The sequence below is a fragment of the Armigeres subalbatus genome, chromosome 1 (assembly GCF_024139115.2).
Source record: "Armigeres subalbatus isolate Guangzhou_Male chromosome 1, GZ_Asu_2, whole genome shotgun sequence".
Classification (NCBI taxonomy): Eukaryota; Metazoa; Arthropoda; class Insecta; order Diptera; family Culicidae; genus Armigeres; species Armigeres subalbatus.
Window position 1 is genome coordinate 229,155,202 of NC_085139.1, and position 19,837 is coordinate 229,175,038.

The window sequence follows — 19,837 nt, forward strand, 5'->3', positions numbered from 1 at the left end:
GCTCTATGATAATTAAAAGTAGAGCTGATTGGCTTATAAATGACTTCTTGTGAGATTTCAAACGTCACAGAAAGGTGGTCAAAGTCAGCATAAGTTACCAATTGGCCACACAGCTGACTTGAATCCGTTAAAACCAAATCAATTGTAGAAGGATTTCGACTGAAAAAAAAAACAAGTTGGTGCATTGGGATATTGAACAATATAAATCCCGCTGAACAATCTTCAAAAAAAATTTTGCCGTTGGAATTGCTTTGAGCATTACTCCATGAACGGTGTTTGGCATTGAAGTCACCAATTATGAAAAATTTGGATTTGTTGTGAGTTAGAATTTGAATATTAGCTCTCAACAAATTCCTTTGCTACCCATTGCAGTGGAAAGGCAAGTAGGCAGCGATAAAAGAGAATTGTCCAAAATTTGGTTTCGAAAACTTTGGTTTTTATGTTTGATACATCTATTAATGACAATGGCGACCCCACCACAGGCGCTATCAAGACGATCATTTCGATAAATAAAATAATTTTAATATCTTTTGATGAAAAGAACAGGTTTTAAATATGTTTCAGTTATAATGGCAATGTGCACACTGCACATTATGAACTGTTAGGAAGTTGAATAATTCATCTTTCTTACCCTATAAAGAGCGAGCATTCCAATTTGAAATTTTCAAAGAATTATTTGGATCCATTAAAACGAAGTCCAATAACTATTCTTTGAGTAAATTTGATACCAACCTGAACAGCTTCAGTTTTGGTATTTGCTTTGAACATTGCATCAATCATGTGATGCAATTGTTCATTTAGAAAATCAAAGTTGGAAGCAGACATGCTACCTGAGTCGTCAGAACGAACGTTATTTCCCGTTGAAGAATGGGTATGAAAATCATTCATTGTCGGTAAATTTTCAGAAATGAATTTTTGCCTGCCTGCAGCGATGCTTGCATAGGTGGGCGTCTTTGAAAAATTAAAATTCGACGAACTACTCGTTATCCGGTGAGAGGTAGGAGCAAAATTCGTTTGTTGATTGTGGTGGGTATGAATTGCTCGACCGGCAAACGATTGCGGATTTTGAGCGTTTGAAATATGTTTACCCGGTGAATCTGGGATTCTATTGAAATTTCCCGTTATCAATTTTGCACGGGAAGTCAAAACTTTTTTGCGTGAAAGGCATTCCCAGAAATTGGATTTTTGATTGCCCCACAATAAGGACAATTATATTTATTGGAATCTTCTCTCACAGGACAGGCGTCCTTGGCGTGAAAGTTTCCACCACAAATCATGCATTTGGCATCCATGTGGCAATGTTTAGTTCCGTGACACCCCTTTTGGCACTGACGGCACTGAGTGGGGTTTTGGAAATTCCCCCCAGGCCTGCGGAAATGTTCCCATGTAACACGGACATGGGACATAATACAAGTCTTTTCCAAAATTCTCATATTACTTAGTTCACTTTTAAATAAAATTCTTGAGAAATACCCCTCTGGGAAGTACCAGAGCAAGATTTCTTTTCCATCTTAATTACGTGGACTGGTGGGGCCCTCCTTAGCCGTGCGGTAAGACCCGTGGCTACAAAGCAAGACCATGCTGAGGGTGGCTGGGTTCGATTCCCGGTGCCGGTCTAGGCAATTTTCGGATTGGAAATTGTCTCGACTTCCCTGGGCATATAAAAGTATCATCATGCTAGCCTTATGATATACGAATGCAAAAATGGTAACCTGGCTTAGAAACCTCGCAGTTAAAACTAAGGAATTGCTTAATGAACACTAAGCTGCGAGGCGGCTCTGTCCCAGTGTGGGGATGTAATGCCAATAAGACGAAGAAGACGTGGACTGGTGAAAATCCAAGTAATTGAGAAATTCCAATTTTAATCTCATCCAGTGATTTATCATTACTGGGGAGACCTTTCAAGACGACTTTGAACAATCGCTCAGTTTGGTCGTCGTATGTGAAAAATTTATGGCGCTTCTCAGTTAAATACTGAAAAAGACGTTTGCGGTCGTCAAAGGATCCCGGCAAAACACGGCAGTCACTCTACCTAGAAATTTGAAATGGAACCTTGATCCCTTGAAGGTTACTCAAAATCTCATTCCTCAAGCCAGAAAACTCGGCAACAGATACCATAATTGGCGGAGTCCTTTGCTTTTTCGCATGGATCGAATCACCTGGGCTAGAGGTAGATTCGATTTGCTCAATCTCATCATTAATCAAATCGAACTGATTGCTCAGTTCGATAGGAGAAGAATTATTTCCTATATTAGAGTTAGAAGGAATATCTGAAGTCTCCAGCTTCCTTCTATTTTTTCCGCGCTCTGGCAGGACGGTCTTGAAACCTTGTTTCGTAAAGGAAGTGGATAATTCAGAGACTCACCCTTCCTCTTGTATTTATAAATACTCATTGCTGAGCGTGGAGACGTGACCTTCTAAGAGGTTTTTTTTCCAGAACGGTGTACTTGCAGGATTACCACCGCTCGTCAACCCGAAAAACGCTTGTTTTCGTCTCATCGAAACGAAAAGTACGAACCCTGCTAACGTCCCCCATGTTTAACGTACTTATGTCCAACGGGCATAACCACTTAGCAATATCTTTAGCGACCAATTGAACAATCTTAATATCGTTTGTATTCAAACGATTCTTAGTTAAAACATGCAAATGGTCCACTGAAGCTTCTGGAGTGTTTCGGGAGAGGTATTCATTTTATGTGCGCTGCAAACTATCAACTGAGCAGTATGGTATTTCGCAAATCAAGGGGGTTTGTGACAGGCCCTGCGTGCCAGCATTAAAAAATCGAGACATGACTGGCGCTGTCGCGATTGTCTGTCGCGTTTGTGGAAGCACCCTGAAGCACCAACGGAACCTCGCAATAGCATAACGCATGCAGCAACCCAGTAACCCGGCTTTGGAATAATTACCTGAACGTTTTCCCCGATGTTGGGTCCAGTGTTGGTGAAAACACAAAATCTCAAAACTCACGAACGATTCTAATCAATCGTGTGTTGAAACTTACCCAACTGAGAATCTAAAACTCATGAATGAGTTGAATCATCCATTTGAATCATTTCTTTTGTTCTACTTCGTTCAAAACAGAGAATTGACGTTCGTCATATAAAATAATTGATACTCTTGCAGATGAAAGCAATAAATTTCCTTCTAATTGATTAAAAACGCTTATTGAACCAAAATCTTTTTTTTTTTGCCAAATGAGTGCAACGACGCGTTTTTGCATGAATAACTCAAGCGTGATGCATTCTTTTAGAATCGCAAACGAGTTTACTCGCACGAGAGGGCTCGACAGGGGCCGTACACTTATTACGTAAGCATTTTTTCTGGGTTTTTCGACCCCCTCCACCCATGTAAGATTTTTCCCAAACAAAAGATTTTTTATTTATATGGCACGTAAGATATTGACAGACCCCCCCTCCCCCCATAAGTGCTTACGTAATATGTGTACTGCCCCACACTGGTTAGGTCTGCTAGAGGAGAGAGCAAGAAGTAAGTTCTAAAACTGTTAACTGCTCTTAGCACTTGCATTTTCTGCAAACTACTGTTCAAAAAAAGAGAAACGTGTGTAGGGTAACGGCTGTATTTTGGACCGGGCTCATATTTTGGACCACCTAGATGAACTTTGAATTTAATGTATTGCAAAAAAAACTACCCATAAGGTATCTCCTACATTTGTTTCTTATAAAATATAGCAATTATAAAGAATAATTGTTTTGCATTTACCCATTCCGGCTGGATTAGACCAAAACCAAGACGACATTATAAAATTGAAGTCAAGTTTCAAAAGCTGTAAGTTTATTTGGTTCATTTTTTAATAAACCGAACATATTTTCGACATATCTTCTTTTTAAGTTCTAGATCTCTTAAACTTTTTCCTTTGTGCTACCAGAGATGAGCCAGCCCAAAGGCTGAAAGCCTTTTAAATAAATACAATAATAATAATAATAATAACTTTTGTTTTTACCAACCATTTGTTTCTCTAGTATAAAATCATTCATAAATTACTGTTCATACCGCATTTATAAATAACCGTTCATTTATGTAAGCCCTAGAAAAAATGTCTTTAAACCCACATATAGCTGTTTTTAATATTTCCATACCACAATAGTTAAGACAGCTCCATGACCAGCACCATTCTTCACTAGAGCTCCCCGTCCGTGCTGCTTGCCATTGCAACAGAGTTCCGCGTTCTACGATTATGTTTCGTTTGGAAAAAGAATGTAAGGAGCAAGGAAGAGCCGGGCAACCCACTACTATCAATGACGCAAATGGAACAGATCTGGCAAACTTAACCTAACTTAAAACCCAGATTAATCCACCTAGCGTTGGTGGTGCCTTTCTCGCATTTAGTTAAGACACCAACCTTATATGGGGTTTATATGGTCCGATGTATCATTTTCTTCATAACTTTTAAATGCAATGACCGATCGTTATAAAATTCAATAGCGATCAACAAGGCTTTGTCCCCTGTCGAATGAAACTTGTTGCGAGAAAATCGGTTAAGGATTACTATACGAAAAGTTGTCTAATGTTTTTTATAGCTTTTGTGCACACACATACACACACACATACACACATACATACACACGGACAGACAGACATGTGCTCAGCTCGTCGAGCTGAGTCGATTGATATAAAATACTATGGGTCTCAGATGCTTCTATAAAAGTTCGTTTTCGGGTGAAATGATAGCCTTTCGGTACAACTTAGTTGTACGAGAAAGGCAAAAATATGGCAGGGTAGGAGTGATCAGGTGCATACATCACGGCCGTGGGTCGCACGTTTGTTTTGCTTTGATGATGCTTTACCAAATGGTACTGATATTTATATTAGTTTCAATACCCTTAGCTAGTAGGTATTGTTCTAAACTTTTGAGTGCTCATTAAAATGTATTGCCTAACAAGGACTTTAAGGATAAAAACCCTGATTAATCCACCTAGCGGTGATGATGCCTTTCTCAATTAAATCAAGATATACTGAAGGTGGTAGCTTCGTTTTTTCCAATTCCTATCTACCAAAAATGTTGGCAATTTTGTTTTTCTGTAAATAAGCATAATACATTATGTTATAATCAAGTTATGACGATCGTGAAATTTTCTTTCATCCACTTTTGACAGAGAAAGTATTTCAAGTATTGTTATTTGTAACACATATTGCTATAATTGTTATGACTGGTCGGGTTGGTATATAACATCATGGGTCTCCAAAACTTCTATAAAAGGTTCGATTTCGGAGTGAAATGTACCCGAACGTTTTGAAAATTAAGCCAATAATTCTCAAGGCCGACTAGAATATGACGTCAAATACATTTAAGAATATTCAACCAACGACACCCCACCCCCCTTCGCCAAGGCCACGATACCATTTTTGAACGGTTCCTAAATATAAACATTCTAACCTTCACCTACTCGGTGACTCATAGTTTTGAGTTGTCCCGCTTTTAACGGAAATTGAGTAAAATTTTCGTGGGAAGAAAAGAGAGGGCAATACAATTTTACTCAGTCACTGAGTAGGTGAAAGTTAGCGTGAATAGAAGACTAACAAAACCGCATACATAATATAATATGGAAATAAGGAGATGTATTAAACTATATTCAAATTTGCCCTTGAAATCACTCAAACTTCTCCATAACTCCACACCACCCAAACCAAACAGCGTGTTGAAGCATCAATGAAACCCCTCTTTTTCCCCTTCCAATGTATGACACAAAACAAACGCCAACACCACCATGGCCACGAACGTACGAACCAGCAGTTAATCGTGTCGTTATTCGCGAAGTCGAAGCAAATTCTGCTCTTCCCTCCTATGGGAAATCCCATTGCTATATGTCAGAGTTTGAGTGAAACATGGCCGCCATCTCCTCCTCTCTGTTGCTCTACTGTAAAAACCCATAAAGAACTGTCATTGTTTGTGTGAAGAATTTTGCTTCGACTTCGCGAATTGATCGAGTGCAATTTCTGCAGGTGGGTGGCACGACGCCATGTTTTGGCAGTCAACATCTCAGTGTAAAATTCATGATAGTATGTGTTTTGTTTACAAACATCACATTTGATTCCCATTAGGATACAGAACTGTCAGTGGGATACGGTCGCTCAATGTTGGCTGCAAAACAAACCTATTGTGTGAGATAGGGATGCCACCGGGCTGAATTTCTGTTGCCAGCGATGAAACTTACAACTGTGTTGGTGCGAATGCTCCGATAATGTATAATGGCAATAAACATCATCAAGTCGGCTCTAAACTTAAAAGCGCGTACTTTGTTCGTCGATTAATTTTCGTGTTCAACACGTTCCACTTTGCAAGCTTTGAAAAGCTTTGATCGTTGCGTTAGCGTTATCGATATTGCCATAGCGAGGATTCTAATCCATCGAGCGAACGTAATTTATATTATAGCATGGTAGCTGCTCAATGCTCGTAGTCCCGATTATATGGGAAAAAATGGAAAACTGCCTAAACCATTTTCCTTGTCAGCTGCGAACGCAATAATCAATCTTGATGAAATTAAATAGCATGTAATTTGAAGAGTGGTTCTGCGGAATGCAACTTGTTACGATAAAATCAGTTAAGTCTAAGTACATGCAAATCGTGTGAGTTGTTGAGGTTGAAAAAGTGACCATACAGACACACAAACATACACACTCACACATACATACACACACAGACATCACCTCGATTCATCAAACTGAGTCGAATGGTATAAGAAACTGAACTATCAGATGTTTCTGTAAAAAGTTCGTTTTCAGAGTGAAATGATAGCCTTTTGGTACAACTTTGTTGTACGAGAAAGGCAAAACGCCGAAAATGTAGAAGATCACTAATTCAATCTGATAGTAACATAACTTTGCAAGCAATACAAAATTATTCGAGTGGTCCAAAATATGTTCAATAGGTGGTCCAAAAAAACAGGTGTACCAAAATTAAATCTATCATAGGGGGAAAGACGGCTTTGGCAGGTTTTGTTCTATTATTGGCAGGGGGGGTTTTGTCGACCAAATTTTATGAAATTTGGCCACAATATTCTTTGATATGCAATGAATGTTTAGGCCAAATTTGAGCCTAGTCAGTCATAAAAAAAATTCCCTGCCAATAATAGAACAAAACGTGTCAAAGCCGTCATTCCCCCTATCTTCAGAGTTTATGATAGTTTGGTTCCTTCAGTGGGCTTTTTACCTAAAAATCCTACCTAGCATTCACCACTTCTAAGTTGCATAGAGAATTGATCAAGCATTATTACAAAATCTAACTTTTATTCAAAAAAATGTTCGGCCATCTCCTAAAGTGGTCCAAAATACCTCCCTTACCCTATTTATGAGCCTTTGCAAATGATATTTCCATCTTGATTTTTCTAAGTTTGTAGCCGACACGGAGCGATCCGTTTCAAAAAGCACGTGGGTTAAGGACTGTTCAGTTTATTGAGAGGACACTTTTACATGATAATATAAAACCGACACACATACACTGTCAATCAACTGTAATTTTTGAAAAGATATAAAACAGTTTAAATTCAACAGAATGGCGCCTATCTTTGAAGCTTCTCGAGTTTCGATTAAACATAAGTCGCGTTGGGGCACGATGCAATTGCTGCGGGTGGGAAATAGAAGCCAATCTGGCTAGACAAACAACATAAGCACAGACACTACACAGTACACCAAGAGCACATTAATTACCTTGCATTCAGAAAATATTCTTCTAACACCGCACACAATTTACCACGCACACTTTAGCTTTCTATTCTCTATAAAACGAACAAATTATTTGATCAATTAACTACAGCTAACGTCACTTAGAGAGTACATTCTTATGAACAACGAAACATAAACTAAACAACGCGGAAACTTCCAACTCTTTAGCTGGTCACGGACGAAAAGATCTAGTCTGTGAACCCTCAGATTAAGGAAGGTAGGCTCGGACACAACCGGAAGCACATAATTTCCCGACTCCCTTCGTGTACGATCGTGACTTTATTGGCATGATGGATAATTTGACACGAAATTTGTGCTGCTTTCCCCCTCCAAAGAAAACAAATTGCCTCGAACCTTGGAGAGCTATTTGATAAATGCCCACTAACATATGTTAAGGGATATGTTCTCCTAAACTATTGGCGATTTATAGATTGCTTTTCTTACAATCTGTCCTATGCGAACTATTTACAGTAATTTATGTACAAACACTATTTACAAAATTCCTGACTGCTACAAGTTTTGCAATTTTGGAAATAAATTTGACTTTTGTAGAGCTGTGATGCATTAGTCAAAGTTTGGAAATTAGAAAAACGAAGAATAGTTTTGAATATAAAATATGGGTCGACGAGTATATAAGCAAACCATTGTAGTTCAGAAGAAAGTGTTCTTTTGACATAGCATGAAGCCCGAATGCGTATTCATGTAAATGATTTGGAAGATATTGTTACACGAAAAATATGTTTGAGGTCACAAAAACAGAAAGCTGCATTGTGGTTGACAATTTGACTAATTTCATACAATTTAGCAAGTGCAGATCCCAGTATTTTTGTTTAAAAAAAAACAACTTCGAGAGATACGATGGAATAATCGGAACGTTTTTGTACAACAATTTGGCAATAATTTATATATTTGTTGAAAAGGCACAAGAGGCAGGCAATAGTATGTAATCATATTCATGTACCCAAGTATGTACTCTAGTTTTTAAATTGTTATTACCGTCAACTGGGGGGAAGATGATCATTGAGGTGAAGATGATCATTTGATGTGTCAGTCAAAAGTGCCAATTTTTTTTATGAAACGGTAGTCAACACTATTCTCCGTTCAAGTAATGTTACTGCTAGGTAGAAATCCGAGTTTTTCGATTATAATCATGAAAATGTATTTTGTGGAAGAAAGAGATAGATAGTCATAAATCACGCTATTTTCGTTTCAAATATTGACTTCTTAGACTTCTTTACGTAGTAAATTCAACATTCATACAGATAACCAAGTGTATTTTGACTACCAGGTCATAATGGTTTTAGTAGAGCTGTCTTGATCAACTTCACCCCAAACCAGATTATTCAAAAAATGTGTGATAATTTAATTTATTTTAATAAAGGCGAACGCATTTCAGAAAACTAAAGTTGTTGATTATTGCAACGTATAGCAGTACATGTTTTGAAAATATTTGTTTCGATTTAAAATGTAAACACACATTGTTATTGCATGTTTTGTCTTAAAAATGATCATCTTCCCCCCAGTTGACGGTACCTCAATAATAATAAAAAAGGCGCTATGAAATGCTACGATTTTGCAAGAATTACTTGGATTGGGCCCACCAAAGAACTCGTTTCAGGATTTGAAATCATACTGTTTTGTAGTAGAAAAAGAAATTCCAAGCAGACTACGGATATTCTTGAAAGAAATCTGGGACTCCGGAGGTAGCTTTAAATATGTCATATTCACAAGATGAACCAGCCTTGGACTGAAACTCTAAATAATAATGAGAAAATAATAATTTCAAGTATTTTGGACTTTAATATATTTCGGATCTTGGTTTACCTTAGTTTTTTTAAATTTCCTAAAATTCAACCACCTATTTCTGGACATATCCCCCTCTTGCTATGCCCTTGATAATTGATTAAATAAAATATTGAAATTGAAAAAAATAAAATGACAAAATCAGTTGTTAACACTATGACCAAACAGTTCTAAACTCACGCAAGAATCGTTTAGCAAATATTCCATCTCAGGCGTATCGTATCTTCAGAATCGTCGACTTCAACACGAAGAATAAGCTTTATTCTAATAATTTGAAATGATCTTGAGTACGTAATTTAAACGTTCGTAAGCTTTATAAGTTTCGTAGCATCAAGAGGCGTCACTGAATCAAACTATTCCGGTGAAAAATTCTTTAAAAATCCTATACAAAATATACGAATACCAATCTCTTGTAGAGATTTGATATTAATTTGATTTTAATTAATTCCCAATTTCCCCTCGGTTATGTAATCTTGCCGCGATGGGTGGGCTTACGCCATTAGCACTGATATGGCAACCAAAGACATATCCTGTCGTGGTGGTATCACATGTTGACTATTTTTGTTCAATGCCACGTCATAATTTGACATTGACGCACTGATTTTACGGATGTGCATGTAAACCAACGGACATCATGTCTTGGAGCTTGGAATAGTAATGCAGTTAGGTGGGCTTCTTTCCTCAGTAATAATGAAGTGAGATCTCCTCCTTTGTTTTGCAATACTTTTCTGGTGTGTTCCCTGATGATGATGAGTCGTAGCTACGCTTAAATCTAGCTAGATAGGTATATATACAGAAAATGTAATCAACTTTATCGACATTAATAGGATTCACTGAGTAGAAGTTTTTTCAAAACTAGGAGGGCGCCTCTCTTATTTTGTTAAGTCTCAAATTAAAGAGCCATAATATAAAATACCACGCATGACAACTATGGTATACAAACAATCTAATAATGGCTTCATTCTCGATAAATTTTATTAACAGATAGGCAATAGGCGTGATAAAGCTTTATTTTGCCACCGAAAAGTGAATCCTATAGCTGACCACGACTTATATGTATAATGATAGTTATTTTACACTTGCTTGAAAGGATTTGAGACGATTAGAAATGGTAGGGCATAATTCATTATCTTCGCTCAACTTTAAAGCGATGGTTTTTCAAACTTTTAAACTAGGTTTCTCGACTTAAACTGAATTACGTAGAGAACACAAAAAAAAACTAAGAAAGACAATGTGATAGGTGAATTAAACAAGTTAAAACAAAATGACAAATTAGAAGTAAACTTACTGTTCGACTATTAAAACTTGTAATACCAGACATCACTGCAATTGATAGAAGACATAAAGATAGGTACAATTCTCCAAACTACTTCTTTAACCGCATCAAAACAAGGGAAGCTCTTATATTAATATTTCGATTCATTATAACATAACTTGTATAGCAACTATTACAATAATATCCCCAATTTAAGTGGTACTTGGAGGTGGCAATACCGTGGGGCATCGAAATCCGTACACTTAAGCACCTTAGTATTTGAAAAAGTCATTAGAAAATTAGAATCGAATGTAAATAACACGTTTGTCATCAACACAGGAGCATGAAGGCCTCTACTTTTGAAGTGTTTCACATTTACTCATTAAAAACTACGAAAAACATGATAAAATAATGAATTAAATCAACTACTCCTGACTCGAAATCCGTCCACCGTGTACGGATTTCGAATCAAAGGATCAAAATCCGTACAGCTATTTTTCAACTAAATATTTAAATTGAAACAGTCTGGATGACTAAACTACCACTGTAAATAGTTCAATACGCACCTTGAGAAGCGATCCCTTCGATTTGAATTCCGCTTATCTTATTTAATGATTCGCAATTAGCAATTAAAACACAGTTACTTTTGGTGCAATTATGCTCTACCCGAAAACAAGATGGCGGCACAATGATTTTTGTTGTTTTAATTCCAAAGCCTTCTTTCCAATTCTATGCCCAAAAAGCTTACTGCCAAGAATCTGAACAGGATAAGATTAATTATTTCTACATTAATTACCTTTAACCCCCTTTAATTAATTGATATCTCATGAGGTGGACGGATTTCGGTGCTGTACGGATTTCGGTCCCGCACGGTAGTATCACCCGTTGTCAACATAGACTGCTATTAGATATTGAATGTCGGCTCCAAGAAACTCTAAGCACAGTTTTATATTTAAATTCTCTACAAATATAACATTTTACTTCTCGGAAATCATTTCTAATGTCTTTAGAGCTTTCATTATTTGTTTGGGTAATTATTGACAGGCTGGCGGTAAATAGACTGAAGGGAAAAGGGAAATCTATACAAAAACTTTGCCAACTTTGTTTTATGTTGAGGGGGCAAACGAAAAAGGGTGAAAGTGACAAACACTTAGTTTTGAAAAAATGGGTGCAAAGTTTCTCGATATTTTTTCTTTTCATACAAATTGCTTGGTGTTTCAAAAAGTTATTAATTTCATGTGAATTTTCACGCTTATTATAGGCAGCCCTTACTTTGCACCGTTCAATGTGGAAAATAATCCATTAAAAAATGAAAAACGATCCATAAATAATATCTGAATCTATAAAACGCAACCATAAATCCATAAAATAGTTCGGGAGATTCCATAAACATAATTTTATGTTCCATAAATTTGGAAAATGATCTATAAAAAATATATTTTGATCCAGATTTTGATCCATAAAATTTCAAATTTGCGCAATTTTTATCCTGATGATGATCCAAAATTTCAGTAATATGATTCATAATTTTGTTTATATGATCCCTAATTTTGATAATGTGATCCATAATGCTTGAAAAGAAGGCCAATGAAACTATATTAATTGATCCAAATTTTTTTTTTAAAAAACTATGAATCATTCAGCAAAATTTATGGATCATATCCAAACTATGGATCATTTGAACAAAGTTATGGATCAAATGGCCAGAATTATGGATCATGTGACCAAACTTATGGGTCATATTACTGAAATTCTAGATCATCATCACGATAAAAAATGCACAAATTTGAAGTTTTATGGATCAAAATATAGTTTTTATGGATCATTTTCCAAAGATTAATGGATACGTGCATGGGAAAATAGCAAGAATTGTATTGTTTTTCTTGACCATGTTAATGGATCATATTTTCCTTTTAATTGCTAAATTTTAGCTTAGTTATGGATCGAAAAAATATTCTTTATGAAATTTCCTGAACTATTCTATGGATTTATGGTAGCGTTTTATGGAACATTCAGATGTTATTTATAGATCGTTTTCATTTTTTTATGGATCCGTCTCTATTGTTTATATGCAAAAGTATGTTTTGCCTTTATTATAAACATCGTACGAAATATATGAGCTTGATTGACTGCTCGTAGTTGCTACTCCATTATGATCAGATCAGCTGTTCTTGCACAGGGAACCAACAGATGTTTGGCTTGGGACTAGCACACATCTTCGATGTACAAGTACTGGTGATCTCATTTGTTATGTCATACTGGCGCCTGCCACGTCAGAATGCAAGTCAATGTAGGGAAGGGGGAGGAATTGATGATGCAATCACTCGCCCACTGCAAGCCGAATATACCTCTGCGCCTACCACGAGTTCATGCGGAATTTGTTGGATTTTTCGGGTTAGGTTTCGAGAGGCAGAGGTCCGTCTTGGTTAACAAACTGCCAATGTGATAGATAGGAGAAGGCAACTGATGGAATTTCTAATTGGATGTAGGAAACGAGCTCTATAGTTTTTTTCCAATTCTAGAAAATTACTGTTAGAATACTCAAGTTGATTATATAGGAATAGCAATGGAAACGGCATGAAAGTCCATTTCCAGTTCTAGCGATTGCTATCACATGTGAAATATAGAGAAAGATACAAAGTAGGAGAATGGAACGGACCTGGGATTGAACCCACGACCTCCTGCGTATGAGGCAGAAGCAGTAGCCATATGACTACCAAGCCCGCTACTATAGTCAACTCTATTTTGATAAAAAAAAAATCACTTGCACCCCTCTGCTTCACCCCCTCATTGATAAATATGTTCTTGTCACCAGAAATGTTGTTCACAGCAGAGTTTTCTTACAGAAACTTTAGTTCACATGATTATCAAACCGATGGAGACGCATGGTACATTAATTTTCAGCTAACAAAAATACAAAACTGCGCTTGAAGTCCACATCTTCTTCATAGCTTGTAATGATTTGTTTGCCGATGCTTTGTGTCAAACAAAATGCTCAAGATACTTATCGGATAGAAATTAGGATCGAAAGATGTCATTGAATAATTAGTTCTTATTTTTACGATAGATCAATCGGCTACTCGTTGAATTTACCTGCGCCACCGCATCTTCAGTTTGAAGTTAACAACAAAAAGCTTTATTTTCTAAATTACAGAAAATGTGAGAGCAGTTCGACGGTGAAAGTTCCTACATTTTTTAACAGATACAAACAGCACACGAAAATGACGAAGCCATCGTGTGGAACGTGATGTGTGATGACGGTGCCGTCTGATGATGAAGTGCTAGGGCTTAGGAGTGTTATTTTTTTTGGTCGACGCCAATTCAAACACATTTCATCTCCGTCCGCGTGATGTGCAGTGGTGGTGAAAACGAAGGGCACCGAATGAAAAAAATATGTATGCATATGGTTGAGGCGAGAAAAATGAAATGCGCTATCACTGGAGTCCGCGTAAGGTTCAGGCGACGACGACGACGACGACACGACGTCGGTTGGTTTGGCAATGGTGTTAGGAAAGCCCTAGTTCAAACGAAGTGAGTGACTGGCTGACTGACTGACTGACTGGAGGATGTTTTCATTAACAGCGTTGAAGAGGAAAGCTCCAGCGTGATGGGGACAGCAACGGCGATGGTGTAATTTCCTCTAGCTGCGGTTTATGCTTCTAGATTTAAGAAAATTGAAATTTTCGTGCAAATTGGATGAAAATCGCTAATATCATTTTCATTATTCAAGTAATTGGAAGGATGCTATCACTGAAAATAATTTACACATCTTTTGTAGCCCGGGCAGGAGCCTTGAACAGAATTAAACAACATGAATGGACTTTATTGCTATAAGAGATAACAGAATAGTCAACAATATCGATAATTTGCACCGAAATTTCATTTGAATATTGAAAAATTGAGCTATTTTAGTCTGCTCGGGAATCTATTAAAAATCGCTAATTGAGTGCATTCACCAATGAGTTCTACACTTCTTGCATTCTTGACGATGGAAGGTTTAAAGTACCAAAATTCACATACTTTAATGTCTTTGATATTCCATATTCTTTGATTTAATGAAATAAAGTTATTTCAACATATGCATTGCAGATTGAAGGTGGAATTCGCAGGATAGATTGGTTTATTTACTTGCTGAATGGATTTCCTACTTCTAATATGAAATTTGCATCCAAATTTGAGGATTTGACTTGGATTTGTAGATTGAATTTGAAAAGTTGAATATGTGAAATTATTTTCTAGTTGAATTTGTCTTCAGAAAAAAATAATTCTAAACAATTCAATCGCAGAGGTATATCCGATAAGATTGTTCAACATTTGAATCTAATTAATTTGGGTAAAAAGTTGGTAATTTTCATTGTCGCTTGGTATGCTTTAGTAAAACCCCGACCTCCTTGTGGGGCATTCAACTTCTTTCACTTTCTGGAAGTTCTTACCTTTGGTCATAGGGTGATAAGAAACTTATTTCCGAATGTCTAAATTATGTTAACTCCATTAGATCATTAAATTTTACACTCTAATCTAAATAACAAACTCAAAATGCAGAAAGAAATTCTGTTTTGTAGTGAGGATTATTTTTATTATCTATTGGCTATGTCACTAATTAACAGTTATAGGTTCTTCCGTAAGGCTGGATCAGAGCCATCTGTGACACTCTTGTCTCATCAATATATAACTCGATCAAATTAAAAATCATGAAAGTAAAATGTTTGATGCGAAAAAGTCCTTAAATTAAAATCATCGACTGTCTATTGTCGAGTATCGATGTCAAACCCTCGGAAATCATCGAAATTTCGCTCTCGTTTGCTCCAAACAACTTCTCGCTCATTGTCGTTCGTCTTCGTTTCCGTCCGTCTGATTGTCGTCATCGTTGTCAGCCCCGTTCCGCCATCATCCTTCGGAGAATGCTGGGGTGGCACGCCGTGAAGCAGTTGGTAGATATTCTTCCTCTTTCTCAACGCTCCATCACATCAGCAGCAGACGTCATCGCGAAAGACCTCCCACTTTTCACCTTAGCACAACCTGTTCAATGTTCAGTTCACACCTCCTGCGTTCGAATCGGGTTGCGAATCTGCTCTTCCTTTACTCTCCCATCCATCGGTCGGTTGGTGGCTGCTCACGCAACAAGACGAAGGAGCGTACGGGCAGTCATTATCATTTTTTAACGAGCGTAATTTCAATCTTCTCGAGGAGACGAGAAACCCAACCAGGGCGGGTGGGAAAGCAAACTGGATATGTTTATTGGCCGAGGCGAAAACTTCTCGACACTCCATTACAACCGTGGCATGGTTGCCTGGAATGGCCCAACTATCGCGATAAGTTCCCTAATAAATTTCTGGCAAAACTTCTTTCCCGGTGGGCCACTGATGAAGGAGTGCACAGTGATCCAGAGGAGAGTAAACTAGAACCATAAAAATATATTTGTTATGCGCGTACTTCGTCAAACTATTTAAATTTTATGTGCATAAACAGCTGTTAAACACACTTTTAAAGCTTCCTAAATAATAGAATTTGTTTATCATTTTCCAGATTGTCACGGCAATTTGGCAACAGGCATTTTGTTTGAATTAACAATATGATTTCTTTCGAATATAGAACTTTGAAGAATCGCAATAATTGTATTTCGAAGGTGATGCATAGAAAATTGTGTTTTCTTCAGAATATTTCTGATGGTAGTAATTAAAGCTGTCAAAACTAAACTTAATCAGTTTTAAATTTAATTGCCAACAAAAAGCTTTGAAACTCTTTTTTATATAAATCTTAAGCACACGAAAAAAAAGTTTCGCACTTTATCCTTTTGAATCATATTGCAATGGGGCATCCTCTGTCGTTGCAAGTTTTTCTTCTCACTGACTGCTCATTAGCTTGAATATGGTGCTTTTCGTCCAAAACCGCACCACTAATCCTTAAAACCGAACTTTCTTGCAAAACTTCTTTCACCCCCCTTTCGCCCGCCCGTGAGTACCCGCCGCCGGGAGGGGTCTGCCGCTTTAATCTATGACGATTAAAAAGTTTTCCACTCTGCACCTTTATGGGGTGTCTGCGTGAAGCCAGTTGGCGAAACTTTGAAATCCGATGCAGCTTGCCCGGTGGACAGTGACCCCGTTCTTTTCCGGGCCAAACTAGGATCAAGCTGAAAATAAGCGGCAACCGTAACTATTTTGGAGTTTAACCCCCGGCAAGTTTCGAACGTTGTTGGTTCCGTTGCGTTGCACGAACTTGGGTCATCAGCACATCGTTATGAATTATGAGATGAAAATAACCGTCTGATGAGCACTCTCCGGTCACCGAAAGCTAACCCTTTGCCTTTGATGGGGGTTTGCTGCTATTAGCTAAGTTGTGCCTGACACATGCAAGGTGTATGAACCAAACCATAAGTGGAAACGTCTAGTCTAGAAGTTTGTTATCGTCAAATTAAGGTTTATTTCGGGGGAGGTGACGGAGCGGAACAGTTTTCACCCGAAAGGGATTTTATATTTAGCACAGGTTAGGGAACTATTTTTATTTAGTAGAATTTTAGGGGATGACGTGTGAATCATGATGTTGATTATGTGTGACACAATTTGCCTGATTTATCTTTTAGTTTTTGTTATAGTTCGGATCCATCTCTAAAACTTGGTAATGCACACCAAGTTTTAAAGAGAGAAATTCAGCTAGAGGAAAAAACCAAAAGAAAGAGTCTATGACTGTAAGAATCCATGCATGAATAGCTATTTGTTTTGCTTGGAGAAGAAGTAAGGGATACGAATTCAGCTAAATTCGCCCAAACAATTTACTTTTATGAATAAGTAAGCTGCTTGAGAAGATTATTTTGAACTTAAAGATGCTTCACGTTCATAAGAAATCAACTTTTGCAGTTGCACAGTTCAATTTTCATCATGCGAATTTAACCATTCATCAGCTATTAAAAGATACTCATTTAATTGAGCATTGAGCATTATGACCGTACAATTCGTAGTTGCTACTCCGTGATTGACTAGAACTTGAGGTACAGGTCTTAAGGTGGATCGGGTTTTAAAACAACATACCTTGTAGGCGGCGTTCAGCAATGTGATGGTAATGACCCAGTGAAGCGCTATAGCCAGTGCCTCACCACCGTGTTTAAACAGCTCTCCTGCACGCAAAACAATGCTGTGTGACATTCTTTGAATTGAGCATTTTGTATCAAATCTCGCATTCAAACCGATCAGAGAATGTCATACTTGTTATGCTAGCTCATTGCATTAAGCTGGTTTATTTGGTTTCGATAAATACATCTAAACGAATCTCGTTGACTCCTCCTAGAACAATTATATATCGTGTACAGCAATATAACTTTAACCCACACAATCTTCCCGATTCCATTTAGCTTGATGAGGGGAAAGGAAACAAATATGCATATAAGCACTATAGTGCTTATTCCACTCGTATCACTCATTGCTATCCCTGTTACCCTTCCACTTGTCACATCCCCAAAGTATGAAACGTGGATTATGTTTGCCTTTGGTCGCGTCGTTCCTCATCTTATTTACCAGATATTTAGCGTGTCAGTCTAAATGTGTTAAGTGTGGATGGTCGGAGTTCAATACCTGTTTTTGACCGAATTTTTTTGTAAGGTTGCTGAGGTTGTCGAAGCATACCGCATTTCACTCCTCGATGGTGGAGTGTAAAATTATATACAATGTAGACACTAACACATAATCAGTTCTTGTTTTCTCGTGACCGGAAACCTAATACAAGGGCCTGCCGTTTATTTAATACAATCTGTGCATATGTCGCAAATTATGGCAAACTGGACGCGAAACTAATGCGAGATTGCAATAAAATGTTGCCTGTCTGACCCTTATAGACTCGAAAACTGCTGAGCCGATCAGCGTGAAAATTTGTATGCAGAGGTTTTTGGGGCCGGGGAATGTTTTTAAGATGGTTCGAGACCCCTCCCTTCTTTGAACAGGGGGGCTCCCATACAAATGAAACCGAAAATTTCAGCATAACTCGAGAGCTAATCAAAGAATAAATCAATTTTAGGCGAAACGAAGTTCGTCGGGTCTGCTAGTTATAAATAAAAAAAATACCTGGTAAAATTATATAAATATATGCAATCATGCACTACCGTTTAAAGAGTAAGTATTTGATAAATAATTGTTGATGTTTATTTGTCTTGTTCCCTTTATTAATTCAAAAAGGAATGACCACATTGAATTGCTCGTTACAAGAATCGTGGTGAAAATTGTGTGAGGGAATTCAGCTTCGAGTTGTCTTATCTCATCTCAGCTCTATATAATAGACTCTGCATATTACTACCTCAGCGTGTCAATCGGTGAGCAGTGAGCCATGACTCGGCCTCTTCTTGCCAGATATCCGCTTCATGCACACTGCACACGCACTGATGGAGAGCTGCTGTCATCGTATTTCGCTCCAGCCATTTGTTTTTGTATCCTGACTCTGATTTTAAAAGGTGAGTTGAATTCAAGTTTTTTTAATTCTTTGTTTAAGCGATTTTTTAATTTTAAAATTAAGTTCATCATTGGGATGAAAGGAAGCTTTAAGAGCTTCCTTTACGGGCCAACCTTAGGTCCCGCCAATGTTGTTCAGCAGATGTTGAATTCAAGTGGTTCATGTGCGAAAAATACATTATTTAATGGTTTGAAAGGAATGACAAGCAGGGTAGTTTGTATTGCAGCAGGGCGCGTCTGGAAGACCGCTGGTTTGTGCTTTGGAAAATCATAAAGCGCGTCTGAGAGACTGCCGAAAAAAAGGGTTAACAATCTAGAAAATCTCAATGAGAGTCCTGGAAACATAGATTTTGGTTGAAATAAATTTAGTTTGAAATTTATACAATTGACAGTGTACATGAGAACAAGTTAAGCTTATTCTAACGAAATCTAAGAGATATGGAGAATTATCACATGCCACAGAATTGTTTGGAAGGCAAAATAGATCATCTTGAAGTTTATTTTGGGATTCACTGACTTAGTAGTCATAGCGGAATTGCCCGTTGGATCAGATATCCGAAATTCACAAAGTTGAAAACAAAACCTTGCCAGCTTTCACAAAGCTATTAGTTTGGAGTTGTTGGCTAATACACAGAAAAAAATTATGAAAAGTAAAAAGCGCGTAAA